Genomic DNA, 14,165 nt, shown 5'->3' with positions numbered 1-14,165 from the left:
CAGGCCGGGAGCTCGCGCGCACGCCGCCGGGTGATCGCAGGCAGGCAGGCAGGCAGGCAGCTGAAAAAAAACCCCTCTGGGGTCTTTGGGGCCTTCCTGGTCTGTTGTCGCGCAGGCCGGGGGCTCCCGTGCAGGCCGGGAGCTCGCGCACACGCCCAATCCCCTACTGTTTTTAAGAGACCTCTCTTTTCATGGTCACTGACTGCAATCTTGTCTTGTATATCTGAGAGTCTGTCTTCACATTCTTTTATTCTGTTGTGTACACTTTCTATGGAGTGTTTAATCTCCTGGATATCTGTTTGAATCTGTTTTACGGATTCCATTTCTTTCTTATGCTGGGCCTTCCTGGCTTCTATCATGGTCCTGAGCTCACCTATTTTTTTGTCAGTTTCTGCTCTAGAGTCTCGAATCATGACTTCCATTTTGCTCACTATCTCTGTGGTTATCTGGGAAATTATTTCTGTTTTGAACTTTTCTAGAGCCTGATTGATCTGTTTTGTTACTTCCTGTGCTTTGCGTTCAGGGTGTCCTGGTGGTTCACTATCGGCCTTTTCATCCTCTTTTGCCCTACTGTTTGCCACTGGTGAACTGGAAGTCTGTCTTTGTGTCTTGCTTAAGTGTTTTCTCATTTTTATTTTTGTTGTCAGACTGTCCTTGGTTTAATCTCTGGGTTATCACCCAAATCTTCCTGATATAGTTGTGCCCTAGCTTCTGGGTCTCTAACGATCCACAGAGATTCTCATCTCATAACATCAGAGAAAACAGCTCATCAAATCAACCACAATCCTTTATCCCAACTGATACAATCAGCAGCACATTAAGATCAAGCAGAACTTGGAAACTGACCACCTGTGGTAGTCACTAGTCTATCACCCTTAAACCATTTGAATTAAATTGAATCAAGAAGCAGTCCAGAACATTTCTGCAGTGAACAACTTTTCAATATAGTATATTTACCATTTAATGGCTCAGATAGAGCTATTACCTAGCCTTTAGACATCACTGTTCTACTCTGTTTTTCTTTGAGATCAACTGTTTATGCTTCTACGTATGTAAAAGAACATGTTGTATTTGTCTTTCTGTCCCTGGCTTATCTTACTTAAACTAATGTCCTCCAATTTCATTTATTTTGCTGCATATTACAGGATGCCAGTGTTTTTATGGCTGAATAATATTCCACTATATATAGACATCACATTGTCTTTATCCATTCATCTATCAATGGACATATTGTCATTTCTTAGCTATTATAAATAGTGTTATAGGAAATATGAGAGTGCAGATACTTCTTTGATATTCTGATTTCATTTATTCTGAATATACACTCAGAAGTGGGACAGCTGTATAAAATGGTAGGTTTGTCTAAATTTTTGAGGATGCTCCATATTGTTTTTTATGATGTCTGTATTGATTTACGGTCTCACAACCAGTTTACAAAAGTTTCTTTTTCTTTGCATTCTCACTAGCATTTGCTTTTTTGTTTGTTTTATGGAAATAGCCACTTGAACTGGGGAAAATGATATTTTATCATGGTTTTGATTTACATTTCCTTGGTGGCTAGAGATGTTGAACATTTTTTCATATATTTGTTGTTATTTGTATTTCTTGTTTTGAGAAATGCTTTTTTCAGATCATTTGTTCATTTTAAATTTACAAATATTTTCTCCCATTCTATGGTGGTCTCTTAACCCTGCTGATTATTTCCTTTGCTGTGCAAGAGCTTCTTAGTTTTAGGTAGTGTCATTTGTCTATTTTTTTCTTATGTCAAACGTGCTTTTAGAATCTTATCTAAGAAAACCCTTGCTTATACTGTTATCTTGAAGAGTTTCCACTGTTTTTCTCTAATATCTTCATAGTTATAGCTATATGTTTAGGTCTTTGATCCATTTTGATTTGAGTTTTGTATATAAGAGGTAAGGACCCAAGTTTCCATATATGGATATTTAGCTTTCCCTGCCCTGTATATTGAAGAGTGTCTCTTTTCCAACATGTGCTTTAGTTGCTGATTCAGTAGCAAATATCTCTATGTACCTGGGATCAAACTCTGGACCTTGCATTTACAAGGCAGGCAGCGGAACCACTGAGCTAAATCCCCGGCCTGATCGTGTATACTTTTTCTATATGTTATTTGTTGAGAGTATTTATTATGAAAAGCTGTTCAATTTTACCAAATGCATTTTCTCCATCTATTGAGATACATCCATAGTTTTTATCTTACATTTAATTGATGTATCACATTTATTAATTTGTGAATGTTGACCTTCCTTGCACCCACAGGATAAATCCCATTTGATCATGTTATATGAATTTTTTGATGTGCTGTAGACTCAATTTGTAATTTCTTGTTTAGAATTCTTGTATCTATATTAATTAGGATCTTGACCTATAGCTGTGTGTGTGTGTGTGTGTGTGTGTGTGCTTATTAGGTTTTGGTATCAGGGTAATGTGAGGCCCAGAATGGCTTTGGAAGCTTCCTCTTTTTCCCCCCAATTTTTCAAAAATCTTGGAGGAGAATTGGTGTTAGTTCTTTAAAAATTTGGTAAAATTCAGCAGTGAAACCATCTGGTGAGAGACCTTTATTACTAATTAAATCTCATTACTCCTTATTGATTATTCAGGCTTTCTATGTCTTCATGGTACAGTTTTGGTAGATTATATGTATCCACAAATTTATCAATTTCTTCTATGTTTTTAATTTGGTATATAGATTAATTTGTTTGTTGTGCTATATTTGCTTTGATTCCAATTGAGTGTTATAGTATAATCTCCAAGTACCTATTTCAGTTGTAATCAAATGGTTTAACATAGTGTCTTAGTTACTTTTCTTGTGGCTGAGACAAAATACCTGCCACCCAAAGTTAAAAGAGGAAAGGTTTATTGTAGTTCAGTTTATAGAGGTTTCAGTTCATAGTTGGCTGGTTCCAAGGCAGGGTGGCATGGTAGAAGGGCGTTGTAGAGGAGAAACAGTTCATGGCGGGCAGAAGGCAACAAAGCAGCAAAGTAGCAAAGAAAGAGCAAGTGATAACAGCAGCCCTCTTCCTGTCCCTGATATTCTATGCAGGCTGCACGCCTTTAGGTGGGTAGCACTAACACCCAAGGTAGGCCTTCCCATTATCCATACCCAGAACTATGCCAAACCAATCAGTGGACTAATTTAGTAATCACATGCCCTTAATCCCAGCATCACACACTCTAGATCCAGCCACATCTGAAAAGCCCCACCTATGACCACATCAGATTTTGGTGTGACATCTATACACAGCCATAACACATGGGTCATGTGGGAGTAGGGATGGAGATTTGAGTGGCTCCAGGCAGATGCAGAGAGCAGCTATGGGACTGAGTACAATTATGATGTCCAGCACATGTGTCCGTTTGTGAAGGGATGGGTGGGGGTGGAGTCCCTCTAGTTGCCAAGGGAGTATGATGCATTGTGCATGGTAGCGAAGGCAGGACATCCATCTGGAATAGTGTGCAATTATCTGTATGTAGAAACAGTTTCTCTCTCTCTTTTTTTTTTTGTATCAGGGGTTGAACTTGGGACCTTGCACTTGCAAATGTGGTGGAACCACTGAGCCAAATCCCCAGCCCTAGAAGTAGTCTTTCTAATGGCTCAGGAATATGTTCCATGCACACTAGCAGGGGGTGTGCTTGACTGAATATGGTCTCAAAATAGTGCCACGCAGCAGTGACCTGCGTCATGGAGGGTGTTACATGAACTGAATTCCTCTTCCCGAGGAGTGCAGTAGTCCATACTCCCCGACAGTTCCTCAGCCATGGTCAAGAAAACTACAGGATTCCCCAGCAGCAAAAACTTCAGACGTCCATGGTGTTAATGTAGGATGCGGAGGATCTTATATATACCTTTTCCCATCATGGGGGATTACCTTGGATTCACATTGATTCAAATTGGCAATGTGACAATCAATACAAGCCTCTTCATTCCCTTCTTTACCAGGCCATCTGGAGTTTACATGCTTCTTAGTTTCTGTTTCATTCGCACCGCACTCTAATGCTGTCCCTCAAATAGCCTAGCAATTCTTTTCTCAGAATTTTTCTGGGTACCTGATCTTTTTTTCCTAAGGAGGAAACATGTTCAATGGCCCTGGGTAGCTATATTTTGAGAACATGTATAAAACTTTATTTCAACTTTTGAGTTTGTTCCCTGCCATGCACCTGATTGGGGGGAACCTGGGTGGAGTTTATAGCAAAAGTAATTCCTGAGATGCATCTTTATAAATAAAAGAAACTTATATAGTGAGAGAGATATTTGTATGTCACACCCAAGAACATCTTGACAGAATTGCACTTATTTGTCCAAGTAGATTCATTTAAGGACAGTGTCTGAGTCAGTATTATGCCCTGCACACACCCAGCACATTGCTTGCATGTGGTAGGTACTTGATGCACATACAAAAGATTCAGATTTTATCAGCCACTTACTCAAGTGTACCCTCTTCACCTTACTTTATTAAGGGCCATCTGCTTCATGGCAGAAACTTAATCATACACACTACAGGTTGATGTCATTCTCTTCTTGGTTTTCCCATTTAATTCAGTTCCTTCTACTCATCCTCTAAGAAGGTGGAGACTTGCGGGAGCAGCTTATGTTTTGCTATCCTGTTAGGAAATGAGCTTTGTGTTTGCATGATTATAACCATCTGATCATCTTAATTCCTGAGATTGCCAAATATTCTTACAGCAGTTATAGTTTTAGTATCTGCTATATTCTCAATGTTTGTGTCTCCTCAAAATTGTGCTGTAGCTTGATCCCTGGTGTGACAATATGAGGAAGTGCCACCTTTGGGAAGTGTTTAGGTCATGAGGGTGTAGCCTCACGAAGGAGGTTAGGCTGGAGAGTCTAGAGTTTCCCTTGTACCGTGGAAGGACACAGCTGGAAGGATCCAGTTGTGTTTCCATGACCTAGGAAACAGTCCCTCACCAGACACCAAATCTGTGAGCATCTTGATTTTAGACTTCTCAGTTTCCAAAACAGTGAGAAATCAATTTCTATTGTTCATAAACTAGCCAGTTTACAGTATTTTGTTTTAGCAGCCTGAACCAACTAAGATAATTTCTATATAGTAAATCTGTTCAATTGTCTCTAAATCCATTTGTCTAACGTTTTTTCCAGAAGTACAATTGTGAAAATCAACAAATGTTTTTTTTCTGAAAGAAATAAGAATTCTCAGTAATCATTCAGTCATATCAGATTACAAATTATAGCCAGAATGCATGTAAATACTCTACTGAGTCACAAAATTATCTTTTTCCCTTAAGGTGTGTTTACTAAAATTCATAGGTAGATATACACTTTCCTTTGTCCTACAGCCTTTGGCTGTTCTTTTATTCATATATGCTTTAGCTCTTTCAAACCTATTCTCACCTTGCTACAAATTTCTTTCCTTCATTATTTTTGGCAGGGAATCTAGTTAAAAAAACAAAATGTAATCATTTATTAAAGGTTTTTAGAGTCTAAATTAAGGGTAAAATTATTGTTCACATCACTTTATTAATAGTTCTACAATTGTAATTGACTGGGTTTTGGCTGGTCAGGGTTAAGATAAGTGAGGTTTATATCCCAACTACGCATTAGAACAAAGTCAGCTCTGTATTTTTCTCATCCTCTTTGGTCCAACTGGAAAGTCAAGGCAGACTCTTCTCATGTTGGTGGCAGAAATTGAAGAAAGGCAAGTAGAAACACACAGTGCCCCTTAGAGCCTGGATTAGAATAGAAACACTGCCATTTTGGTTCACATTCTTTGGAGCAAATCAAATTTGTCCATTTGGCCAAGCTCATCATCAGAGGGTCAGGGAAATATACTATCTAGGGAGAGGACCTATGCATAGCATCATAATTTTTAAAAGGGTGGATAAGCAGGGCATGGTGGTGAACTCCTGTAGTCTCAGCACTCTGGGAGGCTGAGGTGAGAGAGTTGCAACTTGGAGCCCAATCTGGACAATGTAATGATTTAGCAAGACTTCATTTCAAAATAATAAAGAAAAAAGAGTGGGGATGCAATTTGATGTGAAAGTGCTGGGTTCAATACTCGGTATTTTATGTAAATAAATAAACAGGAGTATTAGGAGTATAGAAGGAGAGGTGAACTTTGAGAATATGAGGCAATCTACTGGAGAGGAATTCATTGATTACAAAGGTTTTAGAAAGTGCTTTCATTAAAATGCATACACAATTTTATCATCTGCTCTGCGTAATGCACCCTAGTGATTTCTACCTTATATTGCTGAGTTCTGATTTATTTCCTCAAATATCAAGTTATAATAATTGATATTTGATAACCGGTGAATCTCTGTAAGTTAAAAAAAAATTCTTCCCTAGTCTCCTAAAGCTTATTTTTTTTGTGTTTACTTTGCTTGGATCATCTGCATTTGTTGGCTCTCAACTGCTACCTGCTTTGCACTTCTTTTATAGGAATTTATCTTTTCTAAAGGAAACTAAAACCTCCTGTACTTTCCTCCTTTCTCTTTGATTAAGGAAAATACTACTGGCCCTGAGACCCTGGAATAGCCAGTCAGGCTGAGGAAGGGTTCTGCTTGATTTTCCTGTTTGATTTATGGCCTGAAAGAGTGAGGAAGAATTGTGATGTTATGGTACATTACCCTTTAATATCAAACAAGTATTTGTTTTGCTTATAAAACCAGTAAAGCCACAGTCTGAGACCCAAAGACTGAAACACCTTTTATTCATTTGTAACTGATGTGTATATTCACACATCTTATTATACACTTGTACAGTATGGGAAAATGACAAGAATCCCATATGCCGAATTGTATGTAGATTGGGTTTTTTATGTTCTATACTTTAGAAAATTTTGTTGGGTAAGCAAAAGCTTCACTTCTTCTTCACTTTCATCTAGATAAAAGCCTGACATCCAAGAAAATTAAGACCGAGCGATACTAGAAAGAATATGATTATTCTTATTTGAAGTGTATCATCCCCCTCTTCTACTTTATTCAAAGGAATTGCATATTTGGATCGAGAGCTAATTTCTTGAAGAATGTGAGAATCTCTAGGTCCTAAAAATTTGTCCCAGTATGAATACAACTTATTCCCTCATTAATTTTTTCCACAACTATTGAGCAACTTTTTTGTTTCAAAGGTGTGCATTGAGTGGCTGTGCCAAATTGAACAAAGCATATGAAGACCATGACCTTCTATTGGTGAAGGCGACTCAAATTAACACTTAAGAAATTACAGTGATACATGCTCTATTCTGTAGGTATAAATCAAGTGGTTGGAAGCAAGAATTCTGGAAGAGTTGCAGAAGAAATTCCTTGGCTCCTTTTAAGCACCCAAGCTGTCTAGAGGAGAACATAAAATAGCTTTATTATATCTGTGATTCAGCAAGGCTAGCCAGCTGAAGGCTAGTCTTGGGGAACTTTTTGTGGTGAGTTCTGAGGAGCAGTGAAACTCCTAGTCGGAAAGCAGGGTATAAAATGTATGGTAATTATTCATTCATCCAATATATACTTAGTGTTGTGAGCCAGCACCACCTGGATTCCTGTGATTCCCCAGTGAATAGAGACAGCTCCCTGCTTTGACAGAGCTTGTGTGCTTGTAGGAGGGGGCAAGAGTGAGCAGTAAACATGAATAAGCAGATAATGAAACATGTTGGAGGGTATTCTTCAAGAAGTTGCTCAGCCTGTACATACTTTGCGATTAGATCATTTTTCACTAGTTCACATAGGAATTGGAATTACTTTCAAATATTCTTTAGGTCCGTGCTTTCTTTTGAATGAATGTGACACAAAACATGGGCACTGTGCTGCCTCAGTTATCTCCAGGTTGCATGTTTTATAATGCTCACTGCTTTATGTGTCTTTTCCCCTAACTATGTGAGAAGCTCCTTGACAGCATCAGGAATGTATGACTACTTTCAGGGGAAATAGGGAGCAATTCCTGTTTTTCTTGAGCACGCTGGAGTCCTACAGAATGGAGATGCTATAGAAAGGGAACTGGGCATTATTATTGTAATGAGCGAGGTTGCAGGAGGAACACAAGTGGGATTGCACAGCGTTATGATGAAAAGATAATTAGTGAAACATCTGTAGCCTGGGCAATTCATCTAGTGATTATTACCCTGAAGCTCGTTGGTAGGCAGCACGGTGTATTATAGAGGATCCTGGAGGACCACTAAACAGACTGTAGCACTTCTGTGGGAGAAGAAGAAGGAAGGAAGAAAACTTGCTATGCAAGACAAGTAGTGAAAGGAGTCTAAGCAAATGGTACATCAAAAACATTGCTCTTCTCTTGAATGGGAGTATTAAAAATGCAAAAATCTGGGAGTGCATATTTTGCTTCATTTTTGTTTCAGTTTTGAATACATTTGGGACTTTTCCCCATGCACCTGCTCCTTCCTGCCTTTCCTACTGCCCTCCATTCTGGAAAAAAGGCTGAAACAAAACGTGGTGTACATTGATTGGAAACAGTTCCAACAATCATATCAGAATAAATGAAGGCATCGCAGAGTGAAATCATTTTTAACCATGTAACAGAACAAAAGTGGTAATTTAGAAACAGCAGAAATGATTGAGTTTGTGAGTAGAATAAAGAGAAGGTGGAATTCATAGGAGAGCATACAGTGCTCCTTTGGATGTAAATGCTTTCTTGGCGAAGTGATTTTGGGAGGTAAATCAAAGATAGATATTTCCAAAGTCTCCGCCTTTTCAGGGGGAGGTGGGGATAGCAAGAGACGAGGTTGCTTTTCCTCAAGTTCCAAGTGCCTTTAATCTGCATGAACACAAGGGCTCTGGTCTGGAATAGTTACGAAAGTCATCGGGGAGCAATGTGACGTTCCGCAGACATACTTTAGATGTTGCTCCTCTGTCCAGCGCCGCTGTTGGGTTTCCCTGAAAATCACTTTTGGCTGTCTGTTGCTACAGGGCCCCCATCCATTCTGCGCTCTGTTTAGTGCTTTAAGGAAGGCCAAGGATGAGGGTACCAGAGCATCACAAGTTCTCATTAGTTTTCTTAGTCTCTTCACTACTTCCCTTCACAGGACGATCCACTGTTGGCCGTCTGACTCCTTGGCACCATGCCTCCTCACTGTTTGTATTCTTCCTTCCTGTACCCAGCCTGGCCTCTCTGCACCCAGTTCTGAGGGGACTGCACTCAGTTAATATTGTAATGAGCAGTGTCCTTTGCCTGGAAACATTTCATCTTAAGTAGAATATTTGGCGTCTCCTTATGAATATCCCATATTTGGAATAAATCCACTAGTTCAAACATTTCCTCAAGCTTGTGGCAGACTATTACCATTCCCTGGTTGACCAGAAAGGCTCAACGATACTGTCAAGCTCTCTAGAACACATTTCAGCATTCACCCTATGGTACGAATCATCTTTCACTCTGAGAACTGTAGGTCCAACAGTATTGAGATCCGGATACTATTGCCTGAGATGAGAAGAAATGCTTGCATTTTAGAAGCAGTGTATTCCAACTACAATTTTGATAGCTGTTTTCCATGAGGGTGGTTGCTTGGTGATAGTAGGACTTATAGTACTATCATACAGAAATGCTCATTTCTACAATTCCATTGCCACAGATGTCGGAGCCAGAAAGCAAAAACTCTGCGCTTTCGGAGTCCAGAGGTCAGACTCTGCCACAAATTAACTGTCCGCCTATGAACAGCCCACTGAGAGCCACCTGTAGTGTGACCCTGCTATGGCAGCTGTGGAACTGTGTGTAACCCAAGTAAGTCTCTGACTCTTAAATTTCTTTTAAGAATTTTCCAGTATCCATACTGTGTGAGAAGGTCATCACACAGTGCTTCATCTGTCTTATTCATTTGGAAATTTCGGAACAGATAAGGACCACAGATTGTATGCAGTAAGATTTTGGTGTTCTGCCCACTTTAGCAAGTGCACAGTAAGTCGTAAAACTTGTAAAAAAAAATTCAGGTAATGAGCATATAATTAACCTTTGGTTTTCCAGTCAAGTCAGAACTATTTTGATGGTACCAACAGATAAAATGTTGTGAGATACTGTCATTTTGAGTGTATCTTTAGATAGCCAGAATCATTTTTAGTAATAAAGGATTTTGATTATTGTCTGAGAGGCATATTGTACTAACTACAACATACTTATTATGTAATATTTAATTGACTAATATTTGCTACAAAATTAACAATATCTTAAAGAAAATATTACTTGCTCAGTGAGATATAAAATTGTGTTTCTTTAAGAACACAGGTAAAACGGACGATATGTAAGATGGCTTAGTTTTATCTACATAATTGGCACAAATAATGTAAATAGTACTAAGAATGGCAGTTTGATTTTCTAAACATGTAACTTTAAGGTACTTGACATGGGAGAGAGTAATTTAACTTTATATTTACTCTTAACCATAAATTTGGAGAGGAGGGGGTCTCCTTTTGAGAAGAACACTCCTAACTTTAGTGAGTTGGCCTTTTCATGCTTTCTGAGCCTGTTGCTGTGGCTAGCACCTGGTAACAAGCTAACAAATGGCTGGCATTAGTTGAATAAATAGCTAATTAGAAAAACAAGGCCTGATTATTTTAGTATGAAGGGTGAAAATATTATTGAGACAACTTTTATTTGAAATTTACATTCAAACCAAGGCCTCTTGGGAACAAGACTAAAAAGAGAGGCACAGTGAATAGCAAAATTCTATCAATGCTTCTTATTTATCGAGCAGTTTGTGTGTGCTTACTTACTCCCGTACTCATGAATTTAAATATGATCTTATTCATAATGTATATATATAATTCATATATATGAGATTCAGTATATAATGACATTTTCCTACATGTAGAAAATAGGATTGTCTGTGACATTATTTACATTTTCATCAGGATTAGCAGATGAAACCAAACTACCTTGTATATCTTTTGCTTATCTATTCTCTGTTTACTTGTTTTCTTTAAGAAGATCAGTTTTTTCTTGCAACCTCATAGTTTTCTGAGGAAGGGATGTTTTCTTTGTGACATAATTAATTTTATAATAAATGTTATACAATAATATGTATTGCAGTAAGATGGTCCAAGATAAATAAAATACAGGATGCCTAATTAAGTTTAAATTTCTGATGAAAAGCAAATATTCTTCAGTATAAGCATGAGATGAAAATTTGTTTCTTTTCCCTCTTGGAATTCAAATTTAATCGAGCATATTGTAAGTTTATTTGTTAAACCCAATGGCTTTAATTATCTTATTTATGTCAGTTAATCATGCACAAATCCTAGGAGACTGGTGTTATAAATGGTAGGCTTGGTGAAGAGCATAGTTGTGTACTTGTCTAAGGTCACACAGCCAAGTGGTTTTCACACTGGACACAAATTCAGATAGATGAGCCTCAGACACTGCAACTTTAAATACAGTGTTGTGCTCCTACGAATCCTATGAGGTAGGTGGGTATAATTATCCTCATTTTATACATCACATATAAGGGTTAGTGAAGTTAGAGGACTTCTAATATGTTATGTAGTAAATAATTGAGAAAGATCTGTGTTTTGAACCTAGGGATGTATGTCTCTATCGTTAAAGATCATATTAGTAGAATTTGTCAAAGTTAAGAACTGATGAATTTCTCACTTGTCAATATTTTCTTGCAGGGTAATATGAGATACAGGGTAATGAAAAATAAATGCCTAGGGAAGGCATAATGACATTTGGTGTCAACAAATTATATGTAGTGTCACTAAGATTCCTTTTAGAGTAAGGATTTATTTCACTATTTCTAATAGCTTTTAAGTGTTGGCATTAGAATATTTCTGTTGCTAGAGAATCTGAACTGTAAAGAAGCTGATTCATCTCCCAGCATTATACCTTATGCATATGTCATTTGGGAAGATTTATTAAACATGCACAACCCAGGGACCTTCAACATGAGTGCAGTGAAAGTATTTCCTAAATATTGCCCTTATCTGCTTTACTTGGAACTTAGAGTTAGTAATGACAAGTTTCATCCTAGAGATCTATGAAAGAACACCCTTTAAACTTACTCACTGTCATTGTTGCTAGCCTGATTCTATTCCAACACAGTGGTTCAGGACGAGTCTAAAACATAGCACAAATATAGGCTCATCAGTAAACAGAGTTTTTTTTTTTTTTTAAAATAAGCAAATCAGACTCATTTAACTTTTTAAAATGTGTTCACCTGAATCGAACAAAAATAAGTCAAATGGATACATTTCCAATGACAGGCATAGAAATTGTGCTCTCAGAATTAAATTTGTCTCATCTCCCTGTTATTTGAGACAATTGGCCATTTGTGTGAAAAATCAAGTAATTATATGCTTCAGTGCTTTTTAAAGGAAGGATGCAGAGAGATGGGGGAAAAACACAAGTGTGCTCCACCTGTAGATAATAACACACTTGGGTCTGATCATTCAAACTGAGAATGTTGTTATCGTCACACACCTTATGGGTGACTGGGTGACCTTTAAATCTACTTTGGGTTCTATATTATAAGTTGACAATTACTCACTTCTAGAGGTTGGGAAATATCAGTTAAATACTTTTAAAGGCTCACCACGTAAAATCGAGATTTTCCTAAGGGGGTTTGTAATGGTTTCTAGATAGTTACACAGAGCATGAGTGGATACTTTATGTCTATATTATGGTTTGTTCGATATAATAATCAGATACTTTATGTGTTTTCAAATGTTACAACCAGTAAGATGTTTACATTTGTATAGACATTTCGTTCTGGTAAATGAGGTAGCACTTGTCTTAGTTACTTCTCTAATGGCAGAGACAAAATAACTAATACAGAAAATGAAAGGAGGAAAGGCTTATTTCAGCTCACAGGTTGTAGAGGTTTCATTCCATAGTCAGCTGGCTCCAAAGTAGAGTGGCATGGAAGAAGGTCATTGCAGAGGAGAAACAGTCCATGGCATGGCAGGGCAGGCAGAAGGCAGCAAAGCAGAGAGGCAGCAAGCAGCAGAAGTGGCAGCAGCAGTCCTGCCTTCTTTCTGTCCCTTTATATCTGCTCGGGCTATCTGCCTTGTGGTGTTGCCATTTACACCCAGGGTGGGCCTTCCCATTATCCACATGCAGGACAATGTTAAATCAGTCACGGACCAATTTAGTAATCACACACCTTTAATCCCAGCATCACACACCTTAGATCCAGCCACCTCCAAAAAGCCCCATCTATGACCACATGAGGCATTGGGGGGGACACCTAGATATATACCATAACAGCATTTCACCTGCTTACCATTGCTGATACAGCAGCCTCTAAGATTATATAGAATATTTTTGGACTAGGGCTGAAATTCAGCTCTTTGGTGCCTTCCCTATTATGTGATGTTATTGCTATATGATTATGCCAAATTTATGACAGGATTAGTTCACATTGTTGTTGAGAACTTCAGAAGTTAAGTGCCATACATAATACTTTTTGGAAAGTTCCTATCACCATAGCTATGATTGGTAAGAAGCTCAATTTGAGAAAGGATAATGTATTATTATATTTCTTGCCTTTTTTTCCTGCTCTCTGGGTTTCCTTTTTCCTTTCTCTATGACTAGCACTCTCATTCTCTCTGTTCTTTATATCCAAAGGCTTTGACTTCAACACACAGCCAGAGTCATCTTTCTGAGTGAATACCATTTTCCAGATAAGTATCCTTCCAGGAAAACTCCCAAATCTTCTCTTGCAAGTGACGAGGCAGAAACCAACAAGTGAAATTCAGCTTTCCTACATAGTCGACTGAATACTGTCACTTGTAGGGGTATATGCATTAGAAAAGATGATCTGGAGACTAAGGTACAATCAAGATAAATTAAACTTTTTGTCTTATGTTGACTTGGTTTCATATCTATTAGGTGTGTGATCTTTACCTTCTTTCAACTTTCAACTTTATAGACAAAGTAACACTTAACACATAGAGCTGTAAATAATTTCGTATTTTTTAGGTTCTAAGTAAGTAGTTTCCTTTCTTCACTAAAATTGTTTTAAAACATTAAATCATACTGATTCTTAGGATGGAGAAATAAGCATAGTTTGATTATCTTAGGCTGAGAGGACAGGGTGAATGATCTCTTAATCTTACTCAAAACCTTAATGCAGGATTCATTTGGGGAATTTTAAACATGGATTATGTTGGAAACAAAGACTCTAGGTGGGGAAGTAGAATGAGCACCATTTGACTGAAATGAGGGTTTATATAGATAC

The 14,165-nt window shown here is 37.9% G+C and overlaps 1 long non-coding RNA gene across 1 annotated transcript in view; it reads left to right on the top strand.

Moving 5' to 3' along the window:
* LOC104867876 overlaps window positions 1-13,746 on the top strand; it is a 23,514-nt gene extending 9,768 nt beyond the window's left edge. Inside the window, exons 2-3 of the long non-coding RNA XR_781881.2 lie at window positions 9,567-9,715; window positions 13,553-13,746. This is a non-coding gene — a long non-coding RNA (uncharacterized LOC104867876). The remainder of the gene's footprint in view (window positions 1-9,566; window positions 9,716-13,552) is intronic.
* The last annotated feature ends 419 nt before the right edge of the window (window positions 13,747-14,165 follow it).

The sequence above is a fragment of the Fukomys damarensis genome, unplaced genomic scaffold (genome assembly GCF_012274545.1).
Source record: "Fukomys damarensis isolate Sample0158 unplaced genomic scaffold, DMR_v1.0_HiC HiC_scaffold_12, whole genome shotgun sequence".
Taxonomy (NCBI): domain Eukaryota; kingdom Metazoa; phylum Chordata; class Mammalia; order Rodentia; family Bathyergidae; genus Fukomys; species Fukomys damarensis.
The sequence above is the reverse complement of the archived record's forward strand: the minus strand, read 5'-3'. Positions and strand labels throughout refer to the sequence as shown.